Source organism: Miniopterus schreibersii (assembly GCF_964146895.1).
Source record: "Miniopterus schreibersii genome assembly, chromosome: 5".
Classification (NCBI taxonomy): Eukaryota; Metazoa; Chordata; class Mammalia; order Chiroptera; family Miniopteridae; genus Miniopterus; species Miniopterus schreibersii.
The window spans coordinates 63427457-63441723 of record NC_138106.1 but is presented as its reverse complement, the minus strand read 5'-3'; positions in this window follow the sequence as shown (position 1 = coordinate 63441723).

Genomic DNA, 14267 nt, shown 5'->3' with positions numbered 1-14267 from the left:
CCTCAAGGCAAAGCTGCTTGTACAAAAAACAATTTGTTCAGAACCCTGAGTGAATTTTCTCTAAGAAATGTGATTTGATTAAAATGGTTTTTAAAGAGCAATAGTAGAAACAAAATATTTAAAGGAATAGCTGCATCTTGGAGTCCATTTACTTGATGAGAAATATAACATGTTACTAAGATATAAAAAATTTTCTAGTGAAATGCTGAGTTTGATTATATTTCATCTTCAGTTTTACAGAACAACAGATGTTAAAGTTTTATCTCTCCTGATGTGCAGAAAGCTCCAATTATGACAGTTAATACATAATATAGTTTGTTTTTATAAGTTTAATTATAAAAGGCTTAGAATGTGCGTGTTTTAGGAAAACCTCACAAGTATTTATATATATGCAAATAATTATAGTCTTGAATGATGTGGATTCCATTTTTGAGTGTGGATTTTTCTTTTGTTTCCAATTACTTTAAATATACAAACACCATAATGGTGTATTTTTCGGTTATCCCCTTAAGACAAGTCTAGTTCCACTTTTTATAAGTATTTTCAAAAACAATATGAGCTTAAGAAATTATACTATCTTCCTTGGTACCTTTTTGATGCAAATTCTTAGAATTGGATTTATAACAATAATATAAAATCTTTTCTGGAGAATTAAGCCCTAGTAAAAAGGAAAATATAAAATGAGTCTGATCAATTTCCTGTTCATAAATGAAATAAAAAGAAACTTTATTGTTTAATGTATATTTTTATTTTGCCATGCACCTTATTAAGGGATATCTATTATATTGTAATATTTTAACTTTTAAATATGTCCCTCTCATTCATGAAGTAAAGCAGAAAGAGTCTGCAAGGAACGTTGTAAACATTTTTAGTGATACTGCTTTTACTGATCAAATCTGTTGTGCCATATTAAAATTAAAAGCCAAGTAAAGAAAGCAGTCCTCGCAGCATAGAGAGAAACAAATAATTGTCTTTTTAAAATGAAGTGCTTTTTATTTGTGAATGAATAGAAATCATACTAAATTTTAATTTCTTAATTGATTTTAGTGAATAGCTAGCAGGAGTCCCTCTGTAGTAACTGTGTTCATTTTCTAATTAAATTTCTTTGAGTGTTTTGTAATAATTTTAATGTTAACAAGAGTTTAAAAATAATTTGATTTTTGACTCTTTTTGGGTTTTTCTTTAATTTTCTTAAAGAAATAGTAGATGATTTCAAGGGGTTATGGTCTGTTTTATGAAGGCTTCATATTTTATATTGTACCTATTTAATTTGTATTTGAGTCTTTAATTCTAAATAAAAAGTTTGTACATTTGAGTGATTATCTGTTTATTATAATTAGTAGTAATGGTTGTTATTCCATGTGCTTGTAATTAATGGGTAATTAAAATTCAGAGAAAACTGCAGACAGAAGTCTAAGAAAGTTCTGAATATTGTTATATAAGTGAATTTACAATAAAACAGTCCTAGCCTTAAAGAAAATGGATGTGAAATGGAAGGACTGCTCGTTTAGTTTAATTTGGTATGGATTTAATTACTTTCAGGATAGTCACTGAAATTCTCTGGGCAGAGAAAGGCAGATAGTCCTCCGAAAGCACAGGCAACACTGTCAGATGCTGTCGAAACAGTGGGTGCTACAAGTGTCGGGTAAGTGAATAAGTATTTGGCAAAATTATTTGACAAAATTAGGACATGTAGTTGGTTGGTGTTATGAACTGAGTTGTATTCCCTGCCAAATTCATATGTTTAAGCTCTGACCCCCAATGTGACTGAATTTGGAGATAAGGACCTTAAGCAGGTAATAAAGGTTCAAAGAGGTCCTGGGGGGCCCTAACCCAGTATGTCTGGTGTTCCTGTGAGAAGAGGAAGAGACACGAGATTTTTTTCGCCACGTGCACCCGGAGTAAAGAAAGGCCTTGGAGGACACAGGGAAAAAGCAGCCGTCTGCAGGCCCACAAGAGCGCGCTCACTAGAAATCAGCCCTGCTGGTACCTTGATCTTGGACTTGCAGCTTCCAGAAATACGAGAAAATACATTTCTGTTTAAGCCACTCAGTCATTAGTATTTTGTTAAAGCAGCCTGAGCAGACTAATGCAATTGATTAATCAAAAAATTGGTTAGAGTAGGAAATCACAATAAAATGACCTATCTACCTTTAATTAAAAAAAAGATTTTTATGAAATTTAGCTGACATACTGTGAACTGCACTTATTTAAAGTGGACAGTCTGATAAACGTGTACAGTCATGCACATACTGACATTTTGGTCGACGGTGGGCTGCATATACAACGCCTTCCATAAGATACAATGGAGATGAAAAATTCCTGTTGCCTAGTGACATACTGTTGTGAAGACATTACGTGTTTGTGGTGATGCTCATGTAACCCTACTGCACTCCCCGTCCTATAAAATGTAGCACATACAACTATGTACAGCACATAATACTTGATAATAAACGACCATGTTAGTGATTTTTGTATTTACTTTGTCATTTTAGAGTGTAGTCTTTCTACTTATAAAAAACAGATTGCTGTGAAACCGTATGCTGTGTGATGCTGGCGGCATCTCATACATCTTTTTTACCACGTGACTTGATTGAATCATTCTCTTGGGCTTGATTTAATCTCGTGCTGTTTTATAAATTCAGTACAGCCTAAGTGTACAGTGTTTATAAAAGTCTGCCGTCGTGTGCAATAAGTCCTAGGCATTCGCACACATGCACTCACCATTCATTGACTCACCCAGAGCAACTTCTGGTCCTGAAAGCTCGTTTATGGTAAATGCCCTATACAACTGTACCATATTTTAAATCTTTTACACCATATTTTTACTGTACCTTTTCTATATTGTGATATGTTCAGGTACGCAAATACCATTGTGTTATATTTGCCTACAATAGTAAGTACAGTAACATACTGTACAGGCTTGTAGCCTGGGGGCAATAGGCTACACCATGTAGCCCAGGTATGTAGGAGGCTATGCCATCTGGGTTTTTGGAAGTACACTCTGTGATGTTGGCACAATGATAAAATTGCTTAACACACTTTCCAGAATGTGTCCCCTTTGTTAAGCAGCGCATGACAACACATAAAATCACAGCAATTGAGATAACTTATCACCCCCCAAAAGATTCCTTATCTCTTTCATAACCTATTTTATCTGGTTGCTTTTGCTCAGAATAATTAGAGGTTCATCTGATACTTCATTCTTTATTGCTGAGTGGTTTTCCATTGTATGTATTTGCTAAAATTTGTTTTTGGTGTTTTTTTCCCCCCAATTTTTTCCAGCTTTATTGAGATTATTGACATAAAACACTGTGTATGTTTAAAGTGTACAACATGATGGTTTGATATATTGTGTTCATTGTAAAATGTGTACCACAGTAATGTTAGTTAGCATTTATTCATCACCTCACATAGTTACAACTTTGTGTGTATGAGTTAAAAACTTTTAAGACCTATTCACAACTTTCAAGGAGTTTTATGGTTTCAGGTCTTATGTTTATGTCTCTAATCTATTTTCAGTTAATTTTTGTGAGTGGTGTCATTTAAGGGTCCATTTTCATTCTTTGGCATGTGAATATCCAGTTTTCCCAATACCATTCACGAAGAGAATATCCTTTCTCTATCGAGTATTCATGACTTTCTTGTCAAATATTAGTTGGCCATATGTATGAATTTAGTATCTCTTGATTATGTTTCATTGGTCTATGTTCTGTGTGTCTGTTGTTATGCCAGTATCATACTGTTTTGATTACCATAGCTTTGTAATATAGTTTGAAATCAGATGCCTCCCACTTTTTATTTTATAGAGTTTAATGCATTTGTTTTATAATTGAGTAATATTTATAAACAAAAGGATCTAATCAAAACAAACTTTCCTTTTTAGAGTAGGCAGTCTTTTCCTAAAAATTTATTTTCTTATATAACTTAAGTTTGGAAAAAACTATATATGCCATTTTATAAATATAGGATAATTGCCTGGCCGGGTGTGGCTCAGCGGTTGAGCATTGACCTAGGATCCAGGCGATCAGGGTTCGATTCCCGGTCAGGGCCCATGCCCAGGTTTTGTGCTCGATCCCCAGTATGGGCGTGCAGGAGACAGCCAATCAATGACTCTCATCATTGATGTTTCTCTCTCTCTCCCTCCCTCTGCAATCAATAAAGACATATTTAAAAAAGAAAAAAAAGAATAGATTTAGTGAGGACTGCCCAGACCTTCACCCCCTTGTTCTACCTAACTGCTTTCTGATTCCCCTGACATCATCTGGCTAACAGATGGAGAGAAGAGATATCAAGGAGGACCGTGCAAGACATTTAAGGCATCAGTACTGGAAGTGGCAAACATCTGTCTCCACAATGCCAGTTCCATTGCTCTGAATTTAATCACAAGGCCCTACCTAACTGAAGAGGGGGTGGAAAAGTATAGCTGAGCTGTGTACCAGGATGAAAATAAAATGGATTTGGTAATCACATGGAACCCTCTGTACCACAGCCCATTAACTTGTGCAGCCCATCCTATGGACTATTACCCTACTCAGAAAATTCTTCAGGTGAAAATTCTAGGAGTGCACATTCAGAAAAGCGCAGCCCATCCTTCCTGATGGGAGGAGACTACGGACACAGATTCCTGCGTGCAAGTCCCTAGAGCCCCCCTCAGTCTACAGTGGTCCTCTGATAATAGTTCTGTAGAGCCTGGCTTGTTGAAATATTTTAGATGCTTATTTGGTTGGGTATCTTTACAGGGAAAGTACACAATTTGAAGTAATTTAAATGAATGTCCATTCTTTGTTAAAATTCCTAATTACAACAATTTTACATCAGTCCTTATCTCTCTCTCCGGACACTTTAGCTGGAATTGTCATGAGCCTTTTAAACTGAACACATCTAAAATGACCTCATTTTTTTTCTCACCTAACCTAACATTTTATTTTATAATTTTTAATATTTTTCAGTGACAACATCTTATGAGCAACTTGGACCAGAGATTAGTCAACTTTGACTTACCCTCTTCTTTGGAAATTATATATATATATCTGTTTCTCTTTGTTTCTCATTCAATCTTTTGCTCTTATTTACTGAGCTATACCTCTAGTTCTGGTCCTTATATCTGTGGAAATCATCACCTACCTCAACACCTTATGAATCCGTTTTACACACTGCGGATCTGACTCTAATAACATCACTCTCAATTGAAAATGTGTTAATTTACTATCCAGTGCCCACCTAAAAATACCCATAATAGTTTAGAATTAAGAATCCATCACAATAAAATTTTGACCTATTTTTTCTATTTTCTTTTCTCCTAAATTAATTCTATATTCCCTATAAATTGGTATATGTTTTGTTTATAGGCATCCTCTTTTAAGTCTGAATTATATAGGTTGTCCCCCAAAAATGTATACACACACTTTGAATAATTATAAAGGCAATGTTTATTAAAATACATTTCATTTTCACTTAACAGCTATCAACTATCAGCTATCATTTTGGGGGGACACCCTGTATATTACCTACTAAAAGGTGACTTCTTTCATTTAACTCTAGCCCAATTTAATATCTTGCTCCTTTGAAATATTTTAATTTTGCTTTTCCAAAAATATTTGTGTATATTTATCTTCAGAGGTATTTGTGTACATGCATAATTTTATTTGCTTTTTGCAGTAAAAGTTCTATATTGGATTGGTGCATTAAAAACAAAGCAGTTGCTAAAAATATCAGTATATTGCTTTAAATGTGTTGAATGAATGACTGTAATTACTCTGCTGATGAAACAAATTATTTCAAAAAGAAAAAAGTCATGTCATTTTCAATAAATGTTTGCTTGGAACACAGTACTCTCAACTAGATTTACTTCCCCTCAGGATAATCTAATTTCTTTCTTCTTGAGACATACACATATACCATCTTAACATCTATCATTTATCCCCCATTTCTCCAGTTATCTCGATCAAATCATTCCTCTTCAAACTTTTTCTTCATAATGAAAATTAAGCTAAAATGACCTTAGTTATAATTTATGTATTATAGAAATAATAGTGTATTGTAACAAGTATAAAAAATTAAATGAAAAGCGAAATGAAACAGTAAAAATCCAGGATCCTCAATATCTACATCACTTGAAAGTATGTAAGTAACTTTTTAAAACTCTACCCAAGTCACTTTTTCTAGTTACAAGCTCTTTCTTTAGATTGTGTTTATTATTATTATTGATGGTTTGTGTTTTTTCTGCTTAACTACTTGTTTTGCAACAGTATTTTCCCATTGTTTTATTGCAAATGTATATCATTTTGGAATTATTATCTATTAAATAGGCTCTGAGAGATACTCCTGAAAAAACTGCTCTTTATTTATGAATTTCTTTTCCAATAGAAAAATGTGTTATAAATTCCAAAGAAATGAACTTGCAAATAAATGTTAAAAATACCATAAGTGGTTAGGAGCCTCTTGAACAGGGGCCAGGGAAGTACTTAAAAGACGATGAGGACACTTAAAGCCTAGTTGTCTATATGCGATTGACTGTCCTTAGCATTTTTATTTCATAACCTTGAGGCATTTACACACTTAGATTTTGGTTTGCTTATGTAGGCTGCCACGGTATTAGAGCCACTTAATTTATTTAACAATAATAAACCTCAATATTATTATTCAGTTTACCAGGGATATACCATAAGAATGTCTGAGAATTTTTGCAGCATTGGTCAGTAGTTTAAGCTTTATGAAAATAGTGATTGCATAAATGTGAAAAATATTAATAAAAAGTAAATTTATTCATTCACATTTGTCATATGGAAATTTACACCATTGGAACTTTCAACAATTTCAAAACAAATTATAGTTACTAACCAAATAAAGACAGACTTATTTTGTAGTTCTTAGATGCCTATATTCTCTTTAGTGAAATAGTGCATTAGTCCTTCTTTGAAATGGGCAGAAGAGTGCTTAAAAGTGAAAACAGAGAGAACTAAACTGTCTACTACTTACTTATAGTATTAAATAGAGCCTAAAATTTTAATCTTTAAATTATCTTTGTAATTATGATGTCTTTGAAAAGTCATTCATTAGTTTCCCAGTTTTGATAATGTACCATAGTCATGTAAGATTTACCATTAGTGGGGAAGTGGGTGATAGGCACATAGTACTTCCCTGTATCATTTTTGCAATTTCCTGTGAGTCTATAGTTGTTTCAAAATAAAAAGGTTTTTTTGGAGTCAGTTATGAAACAATTATATTATTTTTACAGTTTTTGTGTTAGTTACTTGTCATAAAATGAGTTTGTGCACATATTCATGTAGAAAAGCTCATGATTTAGAATTTAAACATGAAATGTATTTTATTACAAGAGAGGTAAATGGTCAGTTTATTTTTATAAAATATATCTTTATTGATTTCAGAGAGGGAGATAGAAACATCAATGATGAGAGAGTCATTGATCGAGCCCCAACCCAGGCATGTGCCCTGACCGGGAATCGAACCCTGATCGCCTGGATCCTAGGTCGATGCTCAACCGCTGAGCCACGCCCGGCCGGGCTAAGTGGTCACTTTATAGTTACTCTTTTAAGTTGACATTTCTCTGTATAGTCTCATTTTCCAAAGCTTTATATGCTAAAGTCACTTTTATTGTTGAGAGTATTACAGATGTCCCCCATTCCCCCCAACCCCAGCCAGCTCCCACCCCACCCCAGGCCTTCGCCTGACTATTGTCTATGTCCATAGGCTATGCATATAAATTCTTTAGTTAATCTCTTCCCACTCCCTCTCCTCCCTTCCCTCTGAGATCTGTCAGTCTGTTCCATGCTTCCATGTCTCTGGACCTATTCAGTTTATTTTGTTCATTAGATTCCACTTATAAGTGAGATCGTGTGATATTAGTCTCTCTCGGACTGGCTTATTTTTCTTAGCATAATAGTATCCAGGTCCATCCATACTGTCCCAAAGGGTAATAGATCCTTTTTTACAGCTGTATCGTATTCCATTGTGTAAATGTCCCACAGCTTTTTTTATCCACTCATCTACTGATGGGCACTTGGGCTGTGTCCAGATCTTAGCTATTGTACACTGCGCTGCTATGAACATAGGGGTGCATATATTCTTTCTGAATGGTGTTTCAGGATTCTTAGGGTATATTTCCAGAAGTGAGACTGCTGGGTCAAATGGCAGTTTCATTTTTAATTTTTTGAGGAAACTCCATACTGATTTTCCATAGTGGCTGCCCCAGTCTGCATTCCCCCAGCAGTGTACTAGGGCTCCCCTTTCTCCACACCCTCACCAGCACTTGTTGTTCATTGATTTATTGATGGCAGCCATTCTGACAGGTGTGAAGTGATACCTCATTGTCATTTTAATTTGCATCTCTCTGATTAGTGAGTTTGAGCATTTGTTTCATATATCTATTGGCCATCTGTATGTCCTCTTTGGAGGAGTGTTTATTCAGATCCTTTGCCCATTTTTTAATTGGATTGTTTGTCTTCCTGTGTTGAGTTGTATGAGTTCTTAATATATTTTGGAGAGTAACCCCTTATCATATGTATCATCGGCAAATATGTTCTCTCATACTGTGGTTTCCTTTTGCATTTCGAGGATGGTTTCTTTTGCTGTGCAGAAGCTTTTTAGTTTGATGTAGTCCTATTTGTTTATATTTTTCTTTGTTTCTCTTGCCCTAGGAGATGTATAGGTGAAAATTCTGCTATGTGAGATGTCTGAAATTTTACTGCCTATGTTTTCTTCTAGGATTTTTATGATTTTTTGACTTACATTTAAGTCTTTTATCTAGTTTGAGTTTATTCTTATGTATGGCGTTTGCTGGTGGTCTAGTTTCTTTTTTGCAGGTACCTATCCAATTTTCCCAGCACCATTTATTAAAGAGGCTGTCTTTACTCCATTGTATGCCTCCTTTGTGAAATATTAATTGACCCTAATGGCATGGGTTGATTTCTGGGGTCTCTGTTCTGTTCCATTGATCTATATGCCTGTTCTTGTGCCAACACCAGGCTGTTTTGATTATAATGGCTTTGTAGTATAGTTTGATATCTGGTATTGTGATACCTCCAACTTTGTTCTTGTTTCTCAAGATCGCTGCAGCTATTCAGGGTGTTTTTTGGTTCCATATAAATTGTTGGAGTATTTGTCCTAAATCTGTGAAATACGCTGATGATATTTTAATAGGAATTGCATTGAATCTATAGATTGCTTTGAATAGTATGGACATTTTAATGACATTAATTCTTCCAACCCGTGAACACTGTATATGCTTCCATACAGGTCTTTTCCCTCCTTGGTTAAGTTTATTCCTAGGTATCTTATTTTGTTGTTGTTACAATGGCAAGTGGGATTGTTTTTTTAGTTTCTCTTTCTGAGGGTTCATTATTGGTGTATAAAACTGCCATTGATTGTCAGATGTTAATTTTGTATCCTGCTACTTTACCAGATTCATTTATTAAATCTAGTAGTGTTTTGGTGGAGTCTTTAGGCCTTTCTATATACAATATCACGTCACCTGCGGACAGTGACAGTTTTACTTCCTCCTTTCCAATTTGGATGCCTTTTATGTTTTCTTCTTGTCTGATGGCTGTGGCTAGGACTTCCAGTACTATGTTGAATAAGAGTGGTGAAAGTGGACAGCCCTGTCTTGGTCCTGTTCTTAAGGGAAATGCTTTTAGGTTTTGCCTATTGAGTATGATGTTGGCTATAGGTTTGTCACATATGTTTAGGGTGGCACCGGCCCTTGGAAGAAGAGAGCTTCTCGCCCCCTTCTATCTCTGCAGCTCACTGCCAGAGGCCCTGATGGAAGCCTCTGAGGAGGTCGCTCTAAAAGTCCCAGTTCTGAGTTGCACTTCTCCCCCCATGTGGGATTCCACTTGGAAGGTGGCGCCAGCAGATTTGGGGAATACAAATCCAGGCAGCCCTTTTTGGGGGATGTCATAGGCCCTTGGCCCTCTGGAGGGGAGCTAGCTGCTTGCCTTCTAGCCAGGTGGCAGCAGCGCCCCACCAGAGATCCTAAAGGGAGGCTTTCAAGTGCGTGCCTCAGTCTAGCTTCACAGCTGCCCGCTGCCTGAGGCCCTGAGCCGGGCACCTTCCACTGGGGGTGGCACCTGCCTAAACCATGGGAGGGCAGAAAGATTGGCTCTTGTTCCCAAGCCCCTCAGCTCAGTATTCGTGTAAGAGTCTGTCTACAGTTTCTACACACACACACACACACACACACACACACACACACACACACAAAAAGTGCACTTTAGGTTCCTGTTGGATGCAGCCAGCAGTCCTTTATGCCGGGCTGTTTGTCTCATTTTGAGTTGTAAGAACTCTTTACATTGTCTAGATAAAAATCCTTCAACAAATATCAATTTTTTCCCCCCATCTGTGGGTTGCCTTTTCATGTTCGTAATCATATTTTTTTTGAAGGGGAACAGTTTTAGGTTTTGAGGGAGTCCAATGTATTGCTATTTTTAATTGTGCTTTTTTTGTGTTGTATTTAAAAAATCTTTGCCATACCTAATGCCACTAAGGTTTCCTCCTATCTTCTATAAATTTTACAGTTTTAGCTCTTACATGGAAGGCTATGATCCATTCTGAGTTATTTTTGTGTATGGTTTGAGGTTTATTTTTGCATATGATTATCCTATTGTCCAGTACCAGCTGTGGAAAAGACTGGTCTGTTCCCATTTAAGTACCTTGGTACTTTTGTCAAAAATCAGTTGGCCAAATATGTATGTGTCCATTTCTGGATTCTATTCTGTTCCAATGATTTATTTGTTTATATCTCAATATTAAACTATTTTGATGACTATAGCTTTAGCCTCAGTCCTGAAATTAGGTAACGTAAGTCTTTCAACTTTGCTGTTTTTTAACACTGTTTTCTTTGATTATAGATACCCCGGAGTTCTGTGGCTTTTGTAAATTCTACTTATCATGTACCATTTCAATTTTTAGTTCCTCTGAAATGGAGTGAGAACTCAAACATACTTGTAAAACCATCTGAATGCAGAATATTTCTAGATTTTTATAATTTCTCCTTCTGATCTTTGGGAATTTTCTTGTCCACACTTAACTCAATAGCAGATTTTTGCTTTATTCTTTTGAGCAATTCGATTTTGAATCATTCCAAATCACTTAAATGTTGTTTTCCAAGAATATTTTTGCTTTTTACATTTGATTTCAAAGGTTCCTATAACAGATAACTAAATTATATAATTATAATAACATAAGTAGCATAAACTGGTTTGGAAACAAGAGGAACTCCAATGGGTAGGAATGGGAATGCGTGCTCTGGAATGGGAATAAAGTGTGTCATCAGAATAACAAAGCTGTTATTGCTGTTTCATTTGCGTTTGAAGGTAAAGAAAATCTTTTTGCGCTTCGAACAAGATTCTTCAAAATTTAGGTAATCTAACATAGAGAGCTGAGAGGATATGTCCTTTTAAAACAGATTAGTAGTTGCCGGGAGTTGAGGAAGGGCCTGCACATGGGAATTTTTAGGGTGATAAAACTGTTGTGTATGGTACTGGGGTTGTGGATACATGATCCTATGTATTTGTCAAGATCCACAGGTCAGTACACAAAGACTAAAGTTTTACTCTGTACACATTTAACCCCCAAATCTCAAGTAGGATGCCAGGGGATCTAAGGGTGGAATGTGGACTATGATAAATGATTTGAACTGTATTGCAAATGCATGGTATAAACTCACTGAAGAGGGCAGGAAAAAAGGAGATGACCCAAGTAACTCTGGAAAACTGCTCTGACTGGATAGTGTGTCTCAGTCCATTTGGGCTGTTATAACAGAATACCATAGACTGGGTGGCTTATAAACAACAGAAATTTATTTCTCACAGTTCTGGAGGTTGAGAAATCCAAAATCAAGACATCGGCAGATTCAGTGTCTAGTGAAGCCTAGCTTTCTGATTCATGGATGACCATCTTCTGGGTAAGTTCTTACATGGTGGAAGGGGTGAAGGAGCTCTTTGGGGTCTCTGAAGCAGAGCAAAGGAATATGCATTAACTGCGAAATAGGGAAACAAGCCCAGCACAAGCTGTTGAGGACTATTTTATCTCTTATAAAGTAAGTGCTCCTGGCCAAGGCTAACTGCATGAAAGACTGTATGTAGGAGACTGCCTTTCCCAGCAACAGGCAATTAAGGTTAAATGAGGTTTTAAGAGTAGGGCTCTAATCTGATGAGATTGCTGTCCTTTTCAAAAATTGATTTTGAGAGAGAGAGAGAAACATCCACATGAGGGCACAATATCAATCTGTTGCCTCGTGCATGCCCCCTACCAGGGATTGAGCCCGCAACCTGGGTATGTGCCCCAAACAGGGATTGAACTGGCAACCTTTTGGTGCACGGAATGATGCCCAACTAACTGAGCCACACTGGCCAGGGCAAGATTGCTCTCCTTTTCAGAGGATGAAGAGACACCAGAGAGTTCTCATTCTCTCCCTGCCATGTAAGACACAGTAAGAAAGTGTTTAGAAGCCAGGAAGAGAGCTCTCACCAGGAACTGAATCAGCTGGCACCTTGATCAGTGACTTCTAGTCCCCAGAACTGTGAGGAAAATGAAGTTCTGTTTTTAAGTCACCAGATCTATGGTACTTTATTAAGACAGCCTGAGCAGACTAATACAGGCACCAAATATTTCTTTCTTTTAGTTTTCTACCCTTGGCAGAATCCTCTCAAGGTTGGTTCATGGTGTTTTTGGAATAGGGTAGTTGGTATCTAATGTGATAGCAGGCACTTATTTTGATCAATGCTTCTTCGATGGTTCTTGGAGCCCAAATTTCAGTCACTCAAAAAGAGGAAGCAAAGGAACTAAATCAGGAGCTGACATGGGCTCAGGAGTGCTTGTGCTCTCCAAGCTTCTGCCACCAGAGATGCAGCCAGATTTGCTGGTGTATCCCCTCAAGTTAGCTGCATCAGAAACAGGTTTAATTTAGCTTTTGCTTATCTAATTTTAAGATCCATGCTTTGTTTTGCTTAAAGAAATATAGTAACATTAGCATCTAAACTATTTTTCAGACAAGTCAGAAATGAACAGTTCCTTTGGTTTTATATCACAACATACATATATTTATATATGTTCTCATTTTTTCCCCAACTAAGTTAGGTTATCATATATGCAACACTTAGAAATTTATTATGCTGTGTCATAACCTGAGATAGGGACTTCAAGAAGACGAGATTTGGGACACCGTATTAGGTACTTTTCATTTGTAATTTCATTTATTTCTAAGTGCAGGCAGTGTTGCCCCCAATTTATAGTTGAGGAAATGAACTCAGAGAAGTAAAGCAATTTGCCTAAGATGGCACTTCTAGTAAGAGGCAAATCTATGGATCAGACCCAGGCAGGCTAGGATCCAAAAGTGCATATTCTTCCTACCGCAGTGTTCTGCAATGCGAGTGTGGTGATTGTGTAGTCAGAGCTATTTTAAGAATCTAGTAGTGATGGACAGGCCTCTCTGGTCCAGCCACTCTTGTTTATGGCTATAATGACAGTCAAATATATGTAAGAACATTCAAATTCCTCAGTATTACAACTGCCTGTATGAATGGGCATTAATAAGGATCACTAATGCAGTCCAAAACTATGATCACTTAGCATATCCTGTCTAAGTATTTGCCATTTGCCAGAGAGCCAAACTGTGAAATATAGGTGGCTGGGAGTGTACTTACTGGGGAGACAGGACTTGACAGAGCAAAAGTCTGTCCCATGGGGCTCTTCATCATTAGGCACAGAGGCAATGGAAGCAATTTTTATGATTACAAAAGGCTCTGGAAGGCTGAATTTCCTGGAGGAATGAGGAGAATGAAATGCTTTCTCCAGAAGAGGCTGCCCAAGTACAGAACCTCCTTTTGTTCCATTCATGAGGCTGGTCATTCATGCATGTAGTCCTGCCACAAAATCATCTAAATAAACACGTAGAGTCCATTGTGGTCAATACATGTAAAAATAATTAATGTTAGCTGTAGCTTATATGAATTCCTCTTCTTCAGCCTTGAGGTAATAACCTGGGGGCAGGTATACTTCCAGAGCCTGGGTTTTGCTTGGATAAATTCGGTTACCTCCACTGTTCTCTCGCAGCAGAGTGATCCCTCTGTCTTCTAAGGACGTGTGTCAGTTCCTAAATTTCACAAGGCTGCTAGGGATATTTTACTGGTTAGAAGAATGTCCAAAATAGGCTAGTCCAGAATTGGGGGGCAAGGTGAGGGATGTTCAGACGGTTTGCTGGAAGCCCCACATCTTGTACACAGAGAGTAAAAGGAACAGGGCTTATT